The sequence below is a fragment of the Lycium barbarum genome, chromosome 6 (assembly GCF_019175385.1).
Source record: "Lycium barbarum isolate Lr01 chromosome 6, ASM1917538v2, whole genome shotgun sequence".
NCBI classification, from domain to species: domain Eukaryota; kingdom Viridiplantae; phylum Streptophyta; class Magnoliopsida; order Solanales; family Solanaceae; genus Lycium; species Lycium barbarum.
The window spans coordinates 12098421-12114723 of NC_083342.1; positions in this window are offsets into that span (position 1 = coordinate 12098421).

The window sequence follows — 16303 nt, forward strand, 5'->3', positions numbered from 1 at the left end:
ATTTCTTGCCGTTTCCAAGTTGTCTAGATGAATGACTAATAAAATTTCATATGGCACAATAAAAGTAATAAACCAGTTGAGATAACTGATAAGTATGTCACGTCATCTTTTTATTGAAAAAAAAGTACAATTGTGAGTGTTAAGTCTAAAGACACAAGCCTACTTTCTGGATTATATAGTTCCATAGGTTTGAAAATTCTACTTTCTGGATTTTATAGTTCCCATATGGTTGAAAATCACAGGGAAAAAGACAGATAAAGAGAATTAGTCGGAGGCACTGTGGAGAATTTTCCATTATACTCAATTGACAATATATGTGATTATCTCTGATTTATCATATGCCATTAATTAATTTGTAACGCATATAGACCCCCTTCTTTCTAGCTACTACAGAAATTTTGACATTTAAATGACTTCAATACTTTATAATATAAAATGAAAAATAGAGAACTATTGAATAAGCATTAAGTATGTTTTAGAAAAACATTAATCAAATCCTCCAACTTTTACGAATCTTACCATTCACAATAGTTGATTTGACTTAGATCATGTTGAGAATTTGGCGTGATATTACATCAAGTCATGGTATACCAAAATCACTTGAAAGTATAGCTAGCTCCTAAGGCTGGAATTGCCTAACATTCAAAGAATTGGAGTGACAATTTTAGGAATCAATGTTCCAATTTCTGTAGAAATCACACTAGGTGAATTGAGGTTTTATTTGTCTAAACTTCGGTAGGTAGAACTACTCAATATTTGAACGGGGAGGGCGACATGTGCATTCAGGGAGAGACAGAGACTGTGAGGTGGATAGTTCATTCGGGGCTAATGCCTCCTAAAGAGTAACAAAAATGTACTTGCGAAGGTAGCCTCAAGTTAAGATTCATGAGCTTAATAGTATAAGTTTGCATGAATTATTTAGATCGACTTGTCGTACAAAGTGCGCCATAATGAGGCGGTAATTCTGTGTGAAAGGGCTCTCGCTCAACAGTTCAAAGGCGAAGAAACAAAATATGTTTCAAGAAAATAAAAAAAGAAACATCCAATTATATTTTATATCTAAGAGTGCTGTAAATTAGTCGAACTACGTACAAGCTAACATCAACATATCACTATTACTTACAGAATAACTTCAAAACCAAAGAAACCCTGAGCCTATCACCAATGGGTGTCAAACAGATGGAGAAATGGCTTTGTATCATATTTGACTAAATTTACTTGGTTTTGTCACTTGGTATGACCACAATTTCGTAAAATAATTTTTTTAAGTGATATAAAAAGAGCTGTTGAGATATAATATTGCATGATTACAATGATGTAACAGTCTGATTATGTAATTATAACGACCACACCTAAACTTTCTTTTCACTGAGAATGTTATAGGATGGAAATAATTTTCTAGAGAAAATGTTTTCTTGGAACATGAAAAATATTTTTTTCACAAATATACATGTTAAAGAGTAATAATAATATCAACAAATTAAAGAGTATTGTTTTGAGTAATAGAGATTAATAATATTGTTTAAATGTTAGTTGATAGTTGAAACAAGTATATGAAGTTAAAAGATAAAATAGTTATAGAAAAACTGACTCAATTCTTAAAAAAAGCTGTTGAGACATAATATTTCATGATTACTATGATGTAACAGTCTGATGATGTTATAACGACCACACCTAAACTTTTTTTCACTGAGAATGTTTTAGGATGGAAATCATTTTTTTTAGAGAAAATGTCTTCTTGGAACATGAAAAATAATTTTTTCACAAATATACATGCTAAAGATTAATAATAGTATCAACAAATTAAAGAGTATCGTTTTGAGTAATAGAGATTAATAATATTGTTTAAATGCTAGTTGAACGTTGAAACAAGTATATTATGAAGTTAAAAGATAAAATAATAGTTATAGAAAAACTGACTTAATTTCGCTCATAAGAGCGGGAAGTTATTTTCCTATATTTGGTGAAAAATAATATTTATGAATTATGAGAAGTTACTTCCTTCATACCAAACACCAAAAAATTTCTCATAAAAAACATTTTAGCGAAAGTAATTTACCCTCGTATCAAACACACACTCAGTGTCAAACCTAAAAGTAAAAAAAAAGGTAAAAATAAAACGTTGACTTAAGAGAAACTATAAGAGATGAATAATGACTGATGATGAAGAAGAACAAATAAATCAAAATAACGTGTTTTTGCAATCAAAGCCTGTAATCAACTTTCTGGTACTACTTTCATCAAATTTTCTTCCCTTCTTAATTTCTTGTCCCACAGGCCACAGGCAAGAAGGAACAAACACAATTTGTTTTGGTTTCCCATTCGTTACTCAGTTATTCATATTGGGATTTAGATTAATCCAAATTTATGACGTGTAATTAAGTACCATTTAAAGGGAAATATTCACTACTAGAATTTCTTTTATATCAAGACTCAAATCCGAAACATCTAGTTAACGATGGAGGGTTCCTATCCATCCTACTATAACCCCTGATGATACTGGAAAAGTTATACACACTCGTGTATATATTGATCGGTTGTAGTCCAAAACTATGCTTTAAATTCTTTTTCTGAAAAAAAAAAAACATAGACAGTCAACGTAAGATTATAAAATGATGTTGGTTTTACATGCATCATGGGTTTTATGCTTTGGCTGTTAATGTAAAAGGGTATGGTCTAAGACTGCGCAAATTGTTGTACATTCCAATTCTTTTGCATGAAGAAATAAATATTGGGCAGAATATATTGATAGCCTCTCAAATTTGTCGATAAATTTTCATTTAGACACTCGAATTATAGTCTGTTCGATTGAACATACATGATAAATTGTTCCTATTAGACACTTCAGACTCAAATTTTGAATCTTTTTGCACATGTTCTTACTTTCTTTAATTATACACATCAGCCTCAATTAGTCAAACACAAACAATCACTTTTCAAAAGTACTTTCTAAAAAAAACAATTCTAACAAAAATTACTTTTAAAGTAAACAAATGTTGAAAGCTTGACCAAACAGATTATAAAAATTTAATTTTGGTTCGTCGCTTGGCATATATGGCCACAATTTCTCAAAATGAACTTTTTAGGTGATATTAAAAAGTGTTCAGACATAACAATATTGTATGATTACAATGATGTAACAATCTGACGATGCATAGCGATCAGTCGATCACTCATATAAACTTCTTTTTTTTCCACTCATTGTGTCAAACCTAAAAGTGAAAAAGTTAAACAAGAGTGTTGACTTTAAGAGAAACTAATAGCGTGTTGTAATAAACTTTCTGGTTCCACTTTTCATCAAATTTTCTTTCTTTTTTAATATCTTGTCCCACAACCACAAAAGTTACACGAGTCATACGCACACTCGTGTATATATGATAAGCTGTGGTCCAAAATATGCTTAAAATTCTTTAGAAAAAAACATGGACAGTCAACGTAAGATTATAAAATGATGTTAGTTTTACATGCATCATGAGATTTATGTTTTGGTTGTCATTTGTCAATGTAAAAGGGTATTGTCTAAGACTCCGCAAATTATTGTACACTCCAATTCTTTTGCATGAAGAAATAAATAAATTTAAACTAGAACAAAGAATGAAAGAAGACGTAGTGTAGATGAGATCATGAAATATTTTCAGGATTTTCGGTTGGTCCCATGAGGCAATATGATTAAAATAAAAAGTACTAGAAGTAATAAGTGGTTGGCTTAGCCATAGTATCAAAGTTTCAACAATAATGTCTTGGTTCGCATTTTGTGTTAAAATAAACTACTTTTACCGCACAAAGTTTTGTGGTGGCAAAGAGTGCTTTCAAACTTCGGGAGGGAAGTTGATGGGGGTTGGTGAATGATGTGCCCCGATCGGATGTGGAATGGTGATAACTGGACCATCGATCGATACCGTCAATTTATTTAAGTTTTAGCCTGGCGATCACTCCTCCGGAATTGAAATTTTTTGATTTCTCGTAAGGTGCCGGCGGCTAAGAAGCAACATTCCCTACGAAACCATAATTTTCATTAAGGCAATTAAAATATAAAACAAGTTTCAATTGACACTCTTTGAACAAAGGTGGTTTCGATCCCTACTATGTGATTGGATGAATAGGACCCTTCTACCGTTAATTAGAAATCTCGAATTCGAGCCATAAAATGGAAAAATCCTACTGTAATAGAAAGCGCTTATTTCCCTTTAATAGACCTTTCGCGGTAGGGATTGATCCGGGTCCCAAAAAACTACGTTACACTGAGTGAGAAACAAGACATGTTGGTAACCGTCATCTATTTGTGAGTTGTGACAATACATATGACCAAAATTTTCATTGTCCCTTATGTGTGTGTATCATTTTCTGAGTTGCGACTATACATATGACCAAAATTTTCATTGTCCCTTATGTGTGTGTATCATTTTCTGAGTTGTGACTATACATATGACCAAAATTTTCACTGTCCCTTATTTGTGTGTATCATTTTCTCACGACACATTAGTTCTGTCCTACTCCTTTCTTTCTTTTTTCACATGTTGCTGACTTAATCAATTTCACTAAACACAACGGTATAATACATACAAGAGTTTAATTTGATAATTTGCTTTCGGATTTCTGTGTATATTCTCAGTTCTCACATCAAAATTATAGGTGCATGTATCCTCTCTTCTTTAATATCTGTACAATTATTACACGTAACGCTATTTAATAATACATTGATTAGTAACTTAAAATATACACGGGAGCGGCTCCCCTCCAGTACCAATCCTCTCCATTTGCTCCAGTGGTGCATTATAATTTTGACATCTGTCACTTTAAAAATTAATGGACAAGATTATTTTGATTAACTAATACTACTAATTAGTCTTAACCACAGTCAAAGTAATCTCTCTAATCCCTCCCACCACCCCATCCTTTATTTCTTATGCTTCCTCCTTAATCTTCGAGAAACTAGAAGAACCAGAAACGCTAAAAATTTTAGCCGCTACCGCTAGCCCTTTTTTTTTTTTTTATCTATGATATCATTAATTTGTAATTTAGTTTTAGTCGAGGATTTAGGAGGAAGCATAAGAAATAAGGGAAGAGACTACTTGACTCTGGTTAAGACTAATTAGTAGTGTTAGTTAATCAAGAGTCCGGAGCCAAAATGGGTTATTTTTGCAGCTATTAGGCCAAAATAGTATGTTTTTTTTCTTTTAGACCAAAATGGGTATTTCGTTGGATAACCAACGAAATACCCACACTCACACTGTTCCGTGCCGAATGAATTGTTGCATTTCGCTACATGTGTAGCGAAATGCAACAAATTAATTTTTTATTTTTATTTTTGCATTTCGTTGTGCAATTCACGAAATGCAACAATTTTTTTTTGCAATTCGTGAAACTAATGAAAAAAATTGCTTTTTTTTTTTTTTTTTTTTTTTTTTTTTGCATTTCGTTAATTGATCAACGAAATGGGGTTTTTTTTTTTTTTTTTTTTTTTTTGCATTTCATGAAATTAATGAATTTTTTTTTTTTTTTTTTTTTTTTTGCATTTCGTTGTGCAATTCACGAAATGCAACATTTTTTTTTCTTTTTTTGCAATTCGTGAAACTAATGAAAAAAATTGTTTTTTTTTTTTGCATTTCGTTAATTGATCAACGAAATGGTTTTTTTTTTTTTTTTTTTTTTTTTTTTTTTTTTTGCATTTCATGAAATTAATGAAAAAAACTGTTTTTTTTATTTTATTTCGTTCATCTAAAAACGAAATTGGAATATATATATATATATTTTTTTTTGCATTTCGTTGGTAGATCAACGAAATAGGATAATATATATATATATATATATATATATATATATATATATATATATATTATTTTTTTGCATTTCGTGTATTAAAAAACGAAATAAGATAAAAAAAAATTAGTTTTATCCTATATGTTGAGAAAATTAGTGAGCTTTATTTTCAAAAATTGAAACCACATAAGTGAAATTGACATTCACAGCTACATTACTCCGAAATTTTTATGTTGAAGTCTATTGCGCATCATCATATTATAAGTAAAGAAAACTAAAAATTTCCCGTCAATTTGGGGGAAAATTAAAATTGGAAGGGAAAAAAGAGGTTTTCTAGAAAATCGGCCCGGCCAGTTTGCGCTGCTAGATCTCGGAAAAATATGCAAAATCAAAAAAAAAATTGCATAAATCGGATATCCGAGCGCAAAGTTATGACTGTTTAAAGTTTCACCAATTTACAACTACTCTTTCACCAATTTACTACTCTTTCTCCTATATTTTCTAACTATGTTTTTATCTAATTGAATTAGATTTATATTCAAAATAAAGTTATGTTTTGATAAAAAATAAAACACTTAAACAGAGTAGTTGTAAATTGGTGAAAGAGTAGTTGTAAATTGGTGAAACTTTAAACAGTCATAACTTTGCGCTCGGATATCCGATTTATGCAAAAAAAAATTTGATTTACATATTTTTCCGAGATCTAGCAGCGCAAACTGCCGTAGCCGGGCCGATTTTCTAGAAAACCTTTTTTTTCCCTTCCAATTTTAATTTTCCCCCAAATTGGCGGGAAATATTTAGTTTTCTTTACTTATAATATGATGATGCGCAATAGACTTCAACATAAAAATTTCGGAGTAATGTAGCTGTGAATGTCAATTTCACTTATGTGGTTTCAATTTTTGAAAATAAAGCTCACTAATTTTCTCAACATATAGGATAAAACTATTTTTTTTTTATCTTATTTCGTTTTTTAATACACGAAATGCAAAAAAATAATATATATTATCCTATTTCGTTGATCTACCAACGAAATGCAAAAAAAAAATATATATATATATATTCCAATTTCGTTTTTAGATGAACGAAATAAAATAAAAAAAAACTATTTCGAAAATTGATTCACAGAATGCAAAAAAAAAAAAAAAAAAGTTTTTTCATTAATTTCATGAAATGCAAAAAAAAAAAAAAAAAAAAAAACCATTTCGTTGATCAATTAACGAAATGCAAAAAAAAAAAAAAAAAATTCATTAGTTTCACGAATTGCAAAAAAAAAAAAAAAAAAAAACCCCATTTCGTTGATCAATTAACGAAATGCAAAAAAAAAAAAACCAATTTTTTTCATTAGTTTCACGAATTGCAAAAAAAAAAATTGTTGCATTTCGTGAATTGCACAACGAAATGCAAAAAAAAAAAAAAAAAAATTAAAAAAAGCAATTTTTTTCATTAGTTTCACGAATTGCAAAAAAAAAAAAAAAAAAAAATTGTTGCATTTCGTGAATTGCACAATGAAATGCAAAAATAAAAATAAAAATTAATTTGTTGCATTTCGCTACATGTGTAGCGAAATGCAACAATTCATTCGGCACCGGAACAGTGTGAGTATGGGTATTTCGTTGGTTATCCAACGAAATATCCATTTTGGTCTAAAAAAAAAAAACATACTATTTTGGGCTAATGGCTGCAAAAATAACTCATTTTGACTCCGGACTCAGTTAATCAAAATAATCTCGTCCATTGATTTTTTAAAGTGACAGATGTCAGAATTATAATGCACCACTGGAGCAAATGGAGAGGATTGGTACTGGAGGGGAGCCACTTCCAATATACACAACATGTCCGATATTATTAGAGACGGAACTAGGATTTGAATCTTATGAGTTCATGATTTTAATTTGTTTAAGTTCGTAGTTCTAACTTGCACGCCCCTTAAGAAAACATTAACTAAAAAAGTAATTTGACTAAATTATTCTTATTCATTCCTTGAACTCAATTTAACTACTCTCCTTTTGACCATATTAATCTTTCTCCACATTTATTGAGTAAGGATAAAGATGGAAAGTAATAACTAATTATATCTTGATTTTCTAAATGACAACTATTTTGGACCATCTATGTTTGGTAAGGACGACAAGTAAAATGAACTGGAGGGAATACTCTCAAAATATTTGTCGCATTTTGCATTTACACACCCCTTAAGAAAACATTTATAAGTGTAGCATTTTGACTATTTTACCCTCTTAACATATTTCATGTAATCTCTCCTCAATAAATATCTACTCTATCAATAGTGAGAACCTCTTAAATGTTACTAATTAATACAAGGATAAAATGGGAAAAAGTTACTTAATTTTGTCTTGAGTAAATAAAACGATAAATATTTTTAGTAAGAACGACAAATATTTTGAGATGGAGGGAGTATATAATTTGGATCAGAAACTACTATATTCGGCCGAACCATAACCAAAGAGCTAGCTCCGTCCTTGAATAATAGTTATATTTAATTTTCCGAGAACCACTATCTATATATATAACAAAACAAAACAAAAAAAAATAGAGTAGTTCAGAACAAACGAGTTTCCCTTTCAAGTCCCGCTGAAAGGGAAAGAGCCCACACATGCCTTATCACATTGTCGACATGAAATTTTTGCTAAAGGATCCACTTTATGTGGGGAAGTACATGACTTACCTATCTATATTCTTTATCATCTATATATTTATATTATTATATTATTTAAACGATAATTACATGTTATAATATTTAATAGTAAATATTGTTACAACATTTCTGATAGTAGGATAATATCTTTAATTTTTCGCGGACCACAATCAAAATAGATAACACTAAAATAGAGTAGTTCAGAACTAGGGAGTTTCCCCCTATTAAAAGGGAAAGAGCCAACATGCCCTATCACATTGTCGACAATACATTTTGCAAAAGGATCAATTTATTGTGGAAAAGTACATAACACAATAACTATCTATACAATTACGTTACTACAAGATAATTACATACTCCCTCTGTTTCAATTTGTTTGAACCTATTTCTTTTTTAGTCCGTGCCAAAATGAATGACCTCTTTCCTAATTTGGAAACAAATTCACTTTATGAATGATTTACAGCCACACAAATTTTTAAGACTTATTTTGAATCACAAGTTTCAAAAGTCTTCCCTCTTTCTTAAATGTCGTGCTCAGTCAAATGAGTTTATATAAATTGAAACGGAGGGAGTATTAAATGGTATTACAACATTTCTGATAGTAGCATAATACCTTTAATTTTCCGCGAACCACTATTAATATATACTATGACACTAAAATAAAGTAGTTTAGGATAAGCGAGTTTCTCTTTTAAGTCCCATTAAAGGTGAAAGAGCCAACATGCCCTATCACATTGTCAACAGTACATATTGCCAAAGGATCAGTTTCACGTGGGAAGTACATGACTTAACTGTCTATATTCTTTGTCGTTTACATATTTTTTTTTTTATTATTTTTTTTTATTTTTTTTTTTGTCGTTTACATATTTGAAGATAACACAAAGCACTAAAAATGTCACAAGTGTGCAACTATATCATCGATAATTCGATATACATAGGAATTGCGACAGAATCTTCTTTTCCTTTCCCACATTGGTTAACTATCTATATTCGTTATCATCTATATATTTGAAGATAACAAAAGAACACTGAAAAGGTAAAAAGTATGAAACTGTATCATAGATATATATGGGGACTGCAACAAAATCTTCTTTTTCCTTTTAACCACAATGATATGTACAAATTATATCTTTGTCATTGACAGCTATGGGAGAAAATTTGAATTTTAATTTATCAACAGAGTTGCTAATAAATTATAATACGTATCTAGGAAGCTGACAAAAAACTGATTAGGTCTATCTAGTGTGACATGTATTTAGTAATTTTGTTAGAAATTATAGAAAGTGAGTTTAAGTGAAATAGATCTTGGAAAGAATGGCAAATCACCATTATTGCAAAATGAGTTTGTTAGATTGTTGTTCTTTTGACAAATTGATGATTGAGGTTTGTTCTTTATGATATATGAAACTTAAGTTTTACATTTGAACTTATTTGGAGTAGATTTGGGTGTTGAATCATGTGTTGGATTATTGAAATTCAAAGAGCAAATATTTTTTGGCAACAAAAGTTCAGACACATAACTGAAATTTTAGCCAATTTTTACATGTGCTTCAGTCATGCATGAATGAAGTGCAGGCATATACATGAAAAATTCAGACACACATAGCTGAATATTTAGCCATTTTTTCACGCATCTCAGTAAAAAATGTCTGAAGTTAGCTTTGACAAGTCGGATAAAACCTCAGTAAAAAATATCAGATATTTGGCCTTGTCAAGTCCACAACTTCAGCAAAATGTGTTCGAACTTGGCCTTTAGCAAGCCATACTAAACTTCAGACAAAAATATTCAAAATCAAACGCGCCTTTTCAAGTACTTCAGCCGCGTAAGTTTGAAGTTTTTGTTAAAGCCGATAAACTTGCAAAAAAAATTTCAGCCACGGATATAAATTAAATGGCCCCCTAAAAGCGAGTATTTGTGCGCTTCACCTAGCTCTAGATATCCATTACTCGTGATACTTATAACATAAATGTCACTGCCCATCGATGATGGGCAGCAATGTTTCTCATGAATCCTTTTTTTCGCCTCCTGTTTTGAATCGACTTCTTTTCCGATTAAAGAGAATAACAAGAACATATATAATTGAGAAGGATTTATATAGTCCAATAATTGACAGAGAAATATTCAAGTACTATTAATCCTCTTATTTCATGTTACCACAAAACATTTACATCGAAATAAAAAATAAACTACTGTGTAATTGGTTAGGTTTCGATAAGATAGTAATATAATACGGAAAAGGGTAAAAAATGTCCCTAGACCATCTCAAAAGATTTAATATACTCTCCATTCACCTATTTTGCTAAAAATATCCCTTTTCTTATCTTTTTGACTCACTTTTGCCCTTTAAATTAATGGACATCTCTTTTATTTTGGGTGAAGGGTCATATAAACCAAGAAAAGTGATTTGGTTTATCTTTTCTTTTGGTTAGTTCAAAAGAGTGCGCAAAATTGCAAGATGGTCATGATGAGACATTGTTGGTTAACTAATTGACAAGACACGTATGAAAATGTCAAATGTGGAAAGGCGCCATATGTTTGAATTTGAAGGGTAAATAAGCCACCAAAACCAAAGACTAGAGAGTCAAAGGTTTCGTCGAAAGGGAATTCACATGGTACATCAATTCAGAGCCCGTTTGGATTTGCTTATTAGCTGGTTTGACCAGCTTATAAGCTGGTCAAAGCCATTGTTTAACTTATTTAAATGTTTGATAAAATAGAAAGTAATTTAAATTAAGTTAAAAAGTGCTTAAAATAGTTAAAATAAGAAGTTGCTCAACCCTAACTTATTTTGTTTTTTAGCTTAAAACCCATTTTGAGTTGACCGACAACTTTACCCTTTTATCCCTTATATTTTCTGATAATTTCAATGGTATACTTACTTCTAAAAACCCTTTAAGCACTTTTATCCAAACACTTAACTTCTTATTTATAAAATAACTTTCAGCACTTAAAAAAAATACTTTAAGCACTTATGCTTAAAAACTACTTTTTTTCAGCTAATCCAAACGGGCTCTCAATGTTTAGTAACAAAAAAAAAAATCATTAGTAACAACATGTAGTGGAATGATTTTTTTTTTTTTAAAATAAAGTCCACTAGGCTGTGTGCCTAGGGCTAATTTTATAATTTTTTCTCAAAAGCAAGAAAATAAAGTCTTTACAACTGTAGCTAATAAAAAAGCCCGAAATAAACTAATGACCAACTTAAGACTTATATGATGTCCTAAGTTGGTGCTACAAATTGCTAAATTATGAAATTGGCAAATAACTAAAACTTGGAAAAATAAATTGTTGATATCATCAAGCCTGCACATCCGTATGGTGTTGTTCCTTTTGTCAATTCATGATTTTACTCGTATACCTGCATTTATCATTAGTACCAATAACATAGTGCCATTATGATGCACTGAAATTTTAGCAACAACCCATCAGCAGTTCAAATGACCTGCTGCACTGTTCTAAAATTATATATTTGGTATTTTGAGTAAAAGACCAAATCCTGCTATCCAATTCCTGTCCAAACTAGAGTCACTACACTTCATATCCACTGGTACTTCCTCAGTAGAAATGAGTACATGGTACTAATACCACCCATTTAAACAAGACCAATAAATAGTTCATGTATGCTCTAGTATCAATGGTAGTCCTTAGCAGTAACTGTAAAAACCAACTATGTCCCATATCATGTTCAATCAATGGAACATTAGTAAAGTTCAGCTGTAGTCTTCATGTCCTTAAGAAAATTTTGTTGTGTCACATCATTTCCTATTTTAGTAGGATCAGTAACACCAACCTTGTCCCCACATGTCCATAATAAATTGTAAACCAAGATGTACAACTGTAATATGTCAGCTGTAAATTTGCTCCAACTATCCTTAGCATAGTTTATATGACCATATCTATATCACATCATTTCCGACATGGTTAGGATCAGTAACATTCTCAGCATATCTCCAATTAGCAATCCTGATGGCCATGTTTTCCAAATTGGTGTAACCTGCAAAAAAAAAAAAAAAACTGTGTTAGTGTAAAGAAATACCTCCATACTCTCCTCCCAGAGGATTTGAGTATGATGGCAATGATCCTTTATCAAAAATAGCAGCCACCAAGTTTGCTCCACACCAGCAGCCAAAAAGAAACTAGGTCTGCCCAATATTTCCTTTCCCCCGGTGTCTTCAAGGTAGATATATTCAAACCAACTAACAACCAACATCCACCAAATCTCATCTGCACTAATATCTTAAGTGAAGAACATATATCAGTCATATCACTTCCTGACTTTGGATCAATGAACTGCTTATTATATTCAGCCTTGTACTATATCTTTTTTCTCATCTTTGCACATATTTCTTGCCAATACTTGAGTTCAAACCTCCTGTTTTCACATCAGTAACCAAAAACCATTACATGGCCATTTAATGTCCTTATGTCTCCATATAGCATTTCCTATCACCAGGCCCCATCCCTTATCATTTTCTATGGAATCAATGGAATAGAAGCAAATAAACCAGAATAATACCAACTCATATCTCACTAGTTGAGACTCCTTACAAATCTTGATAGTTGTACGTATTGCACAGTAGTATGCTGCATAATATTTGCAACTAGCAGATCCAATATTATAAGCCAAATCTTGAAGCACCCTGATGTCAACGCTAGCAACCAAAAAAGATTGATGGTATGCCTATGTTTCCATGTATCCCAAGCTTCATTCAACACAAAGGAGCTAATGTAATTTGCAAACCAAACAGACACCAGCAACAACCACTTTTGCGTAAACCAATCAGTAACCATCAGCAACAACCAAACTTGATGGTCAGTTATAACTGTCTTTAAATTCCAGGTATGCACCAAATCATTTCCAAAAATTGGATCATTGCTACACGCTAACCACCTGACTTCACAGTTAACAACCAACATTAACCATATTTGCACAAACTTGCCAAATGTGCCCTCGGTCCTTTTCCTGATGACTCTACCATTAAATAAAACCATTATGCCCTCCTCCAAGATGATTTGAGCATAATGGTATATTTCCTTTCTCAGCACCACACCAGAATTCAACAGCAGCCAAACTTGCACCAAATCATATCCAGATACAGGATCAAAGGCACAAATAAAGATCTGAGTATTTGCATTCCTTGTGTCATAGCAATTACTAGAATATCCAGTTGTAATCAGTATTAGACTCCAATCTGCAGCTTTTGTCAAAACTACCTCTGAAGTTAAAAGTAGCATGTACACCTTGAATTGCACCATGTTAACTGTTCCCATATCATTTCCTGTGCAAGGATCAAAGAAACAGATGATAGAATCATTATTGAGTCACTGTTGTACCAAATCATTTCCATTGAGACATAGATCATTAGCACAACACACAATAGTGAAAATTAGACTACTGCTCCTACTCTTCCTTTCATGGTTATCATGAAAATAGAAAAATAGGTAAGTAGGAAGATATACTACCTTACTCTCTTCCCATAGGACTTGAGTAAGATTGCAAGGCCTCTTCCACTTTAAAGCACCGGCATCCAGCATCAATATCTTTTCTGAGTTCTTATTCTCAAATAGGGACATTGTAACTTGTCACTATTCAGAATCTTTCTTCCTTTTGGGTCCAGTTCTACAAAGGAATTCACAATCACCTCCCCATGATCAAGAGCATAATTAGCCAAATGATCAGCTAATTGATTACCCTCTCTCATGATATGCAAAACCTGAACATTTGCATTTTCAATAATTTCCAGTAATTCTTCAACCACAAAGGTAATGTTCCAAGGTGGCTTCCATTCCCTATCCAAAATGTTCTTTATCAAGAGTGAATCTGTTTCCAATATGAAGGAATATACATGTTGAGATAAGCAATACTTTGCAGCTTCAAGCAATGCCTTGGCTTCAAATTATGTGTTAGCACCATTCTCCATTTCATTCGCCATTGCATAAACCAAATCACCTGAATGATTTCTAACACAGAATGCAAATGAGCTCCTACCAGGATTGCCCCTAGTAGCTCCATCAGTGTTACATTTCCACCAACCTTCATTAGGCAAATACCACATAACCTTAGTCACCTGTAGTTTAGGAACAAATTTTCCCAAAATCTTCAAAATATCAGGCCATCTATGAGGAACGATTTTGATGCCTGGTTTCCTCACCCTTACCAGATATTGAATATCACTTGAAACCTGATATATAACCCTGCTGATAGAAACTTTATCTCTATACTTGTCCCCATTCCTCTTCTTCCACAATTGCCAAACAATAATAGAAGGAATAGCATAGAATATAGGTTTCATTCTAGGTAACACATCAGCTGTCCACCACTTCACTATAACCTGATGCAAATGCATTCCTGAAATATTAATACCAGCAGCAGCATAAAAATAAGACCATGTCCTCTGAGCAGTTTCACATCTAATGAATATGTGAGAAACAATTTCTTCTTTAGGTGATGCACAACAAGAGCACATAGATGGCATATGATATCCCCAACTCCTGATCACATTATCCAATGGCACTTTGAAATGCCACACCCTTCACATTAAGAATGATATTTTAAATGGCAACCCTTTCACCCATATGTTCTTGTAAACATCCCTTTTTTCTCCTTTGCTTATAATATACTCCCATGCAGACTTGACAGTAAAATCTCCCTTAGTTTCAAGCATCCACCAAGGCTTATCTAATTCATTCCCTCTGGTAGGTGGTTGAACATCATTCAATATATAATCAACAATTTCTTCAGGCAAGTTATTTCTGATACTAGGCTCATGCCACCTACCTTCTGTCACTACATCAGAGACATTATTAATTTTCTCATTGCAGTAAAAATCAGCAGGTGTAAGGAAATAGAGAGGGCCTAAACCAGTCCAGTTATCAAACCAGAACAAAGAAGACCCCATTCTAAGCTGCCACCATATCTGATGGTCAATCAAATCTCTTGCTTGAAGCATTTTCCTCCAAATATGTGAACCTTTCTTCCATGGCACCAAAATAGGATTGTTATTCTTCAAGTACTTAATGCTCATGAAAGAACTCCACAAAGATGACTTGGTTCTAAAATTCCACCATAACTTAGCAAACAATGCCATGGACATGTCACTAAGCGATCTAAAACTCAAATCACCTTCATCACAAGATAAGCAAACAATATCCCATCCTGCCCAATGTCTATACCGTTCACCAATTGTGTTGCTCCAATAAAACTGAGCAAATATTTTATGCAATTTCTTTATCACAAAGGACGATGGATCAACAACAGATATCAAGTGCATTGGCATAGCCTGTAACACATGTTTCAACAAAATGACCTTTCCACCAAAGGACAACAACTTCCCTTTCCATCCCTGCAGTCTGTTTCTCACCTTAGTAATGAGCTCTGAGTAAAATGACATCTTACTTCTTGCATAATAAATAGGGCAGCCTAAATACAAAAAGGAAATTCCTTCCTTGCAATGCCAGTAACTCTTTCTACCTTCTGAAACTCCTCCTCATCCACCCTATCATGCAAATAGACAGAACTTTTAGCCTTGTTTATCAATTGCCTAGAAGCTTGTTCATATTCAGTCAAAACATTCATGATCAAACCCAGGGATATCTCACAAGCTGATGAAAATATGATGGTATCATCTGCATAAGCTAATTAATTAATTTTTGGACTCCACTTTGGCAAGCCAAATCCAGTAAACCATAAATTGTTATGCAATGCATTTAAGCCCCTAGACAGCAAGAATAAACAATGTAGGTGACAATGGATCACCTTGCTTGACACCCTTAGTAGAATGAAAGAATCCATGTGGCTGACCATTAATAAGAACATAATACCAGTTATTACCAACAATTTCATAAATCAGGCTGATAAACTGTTCACAAAATCCCATTTTCCT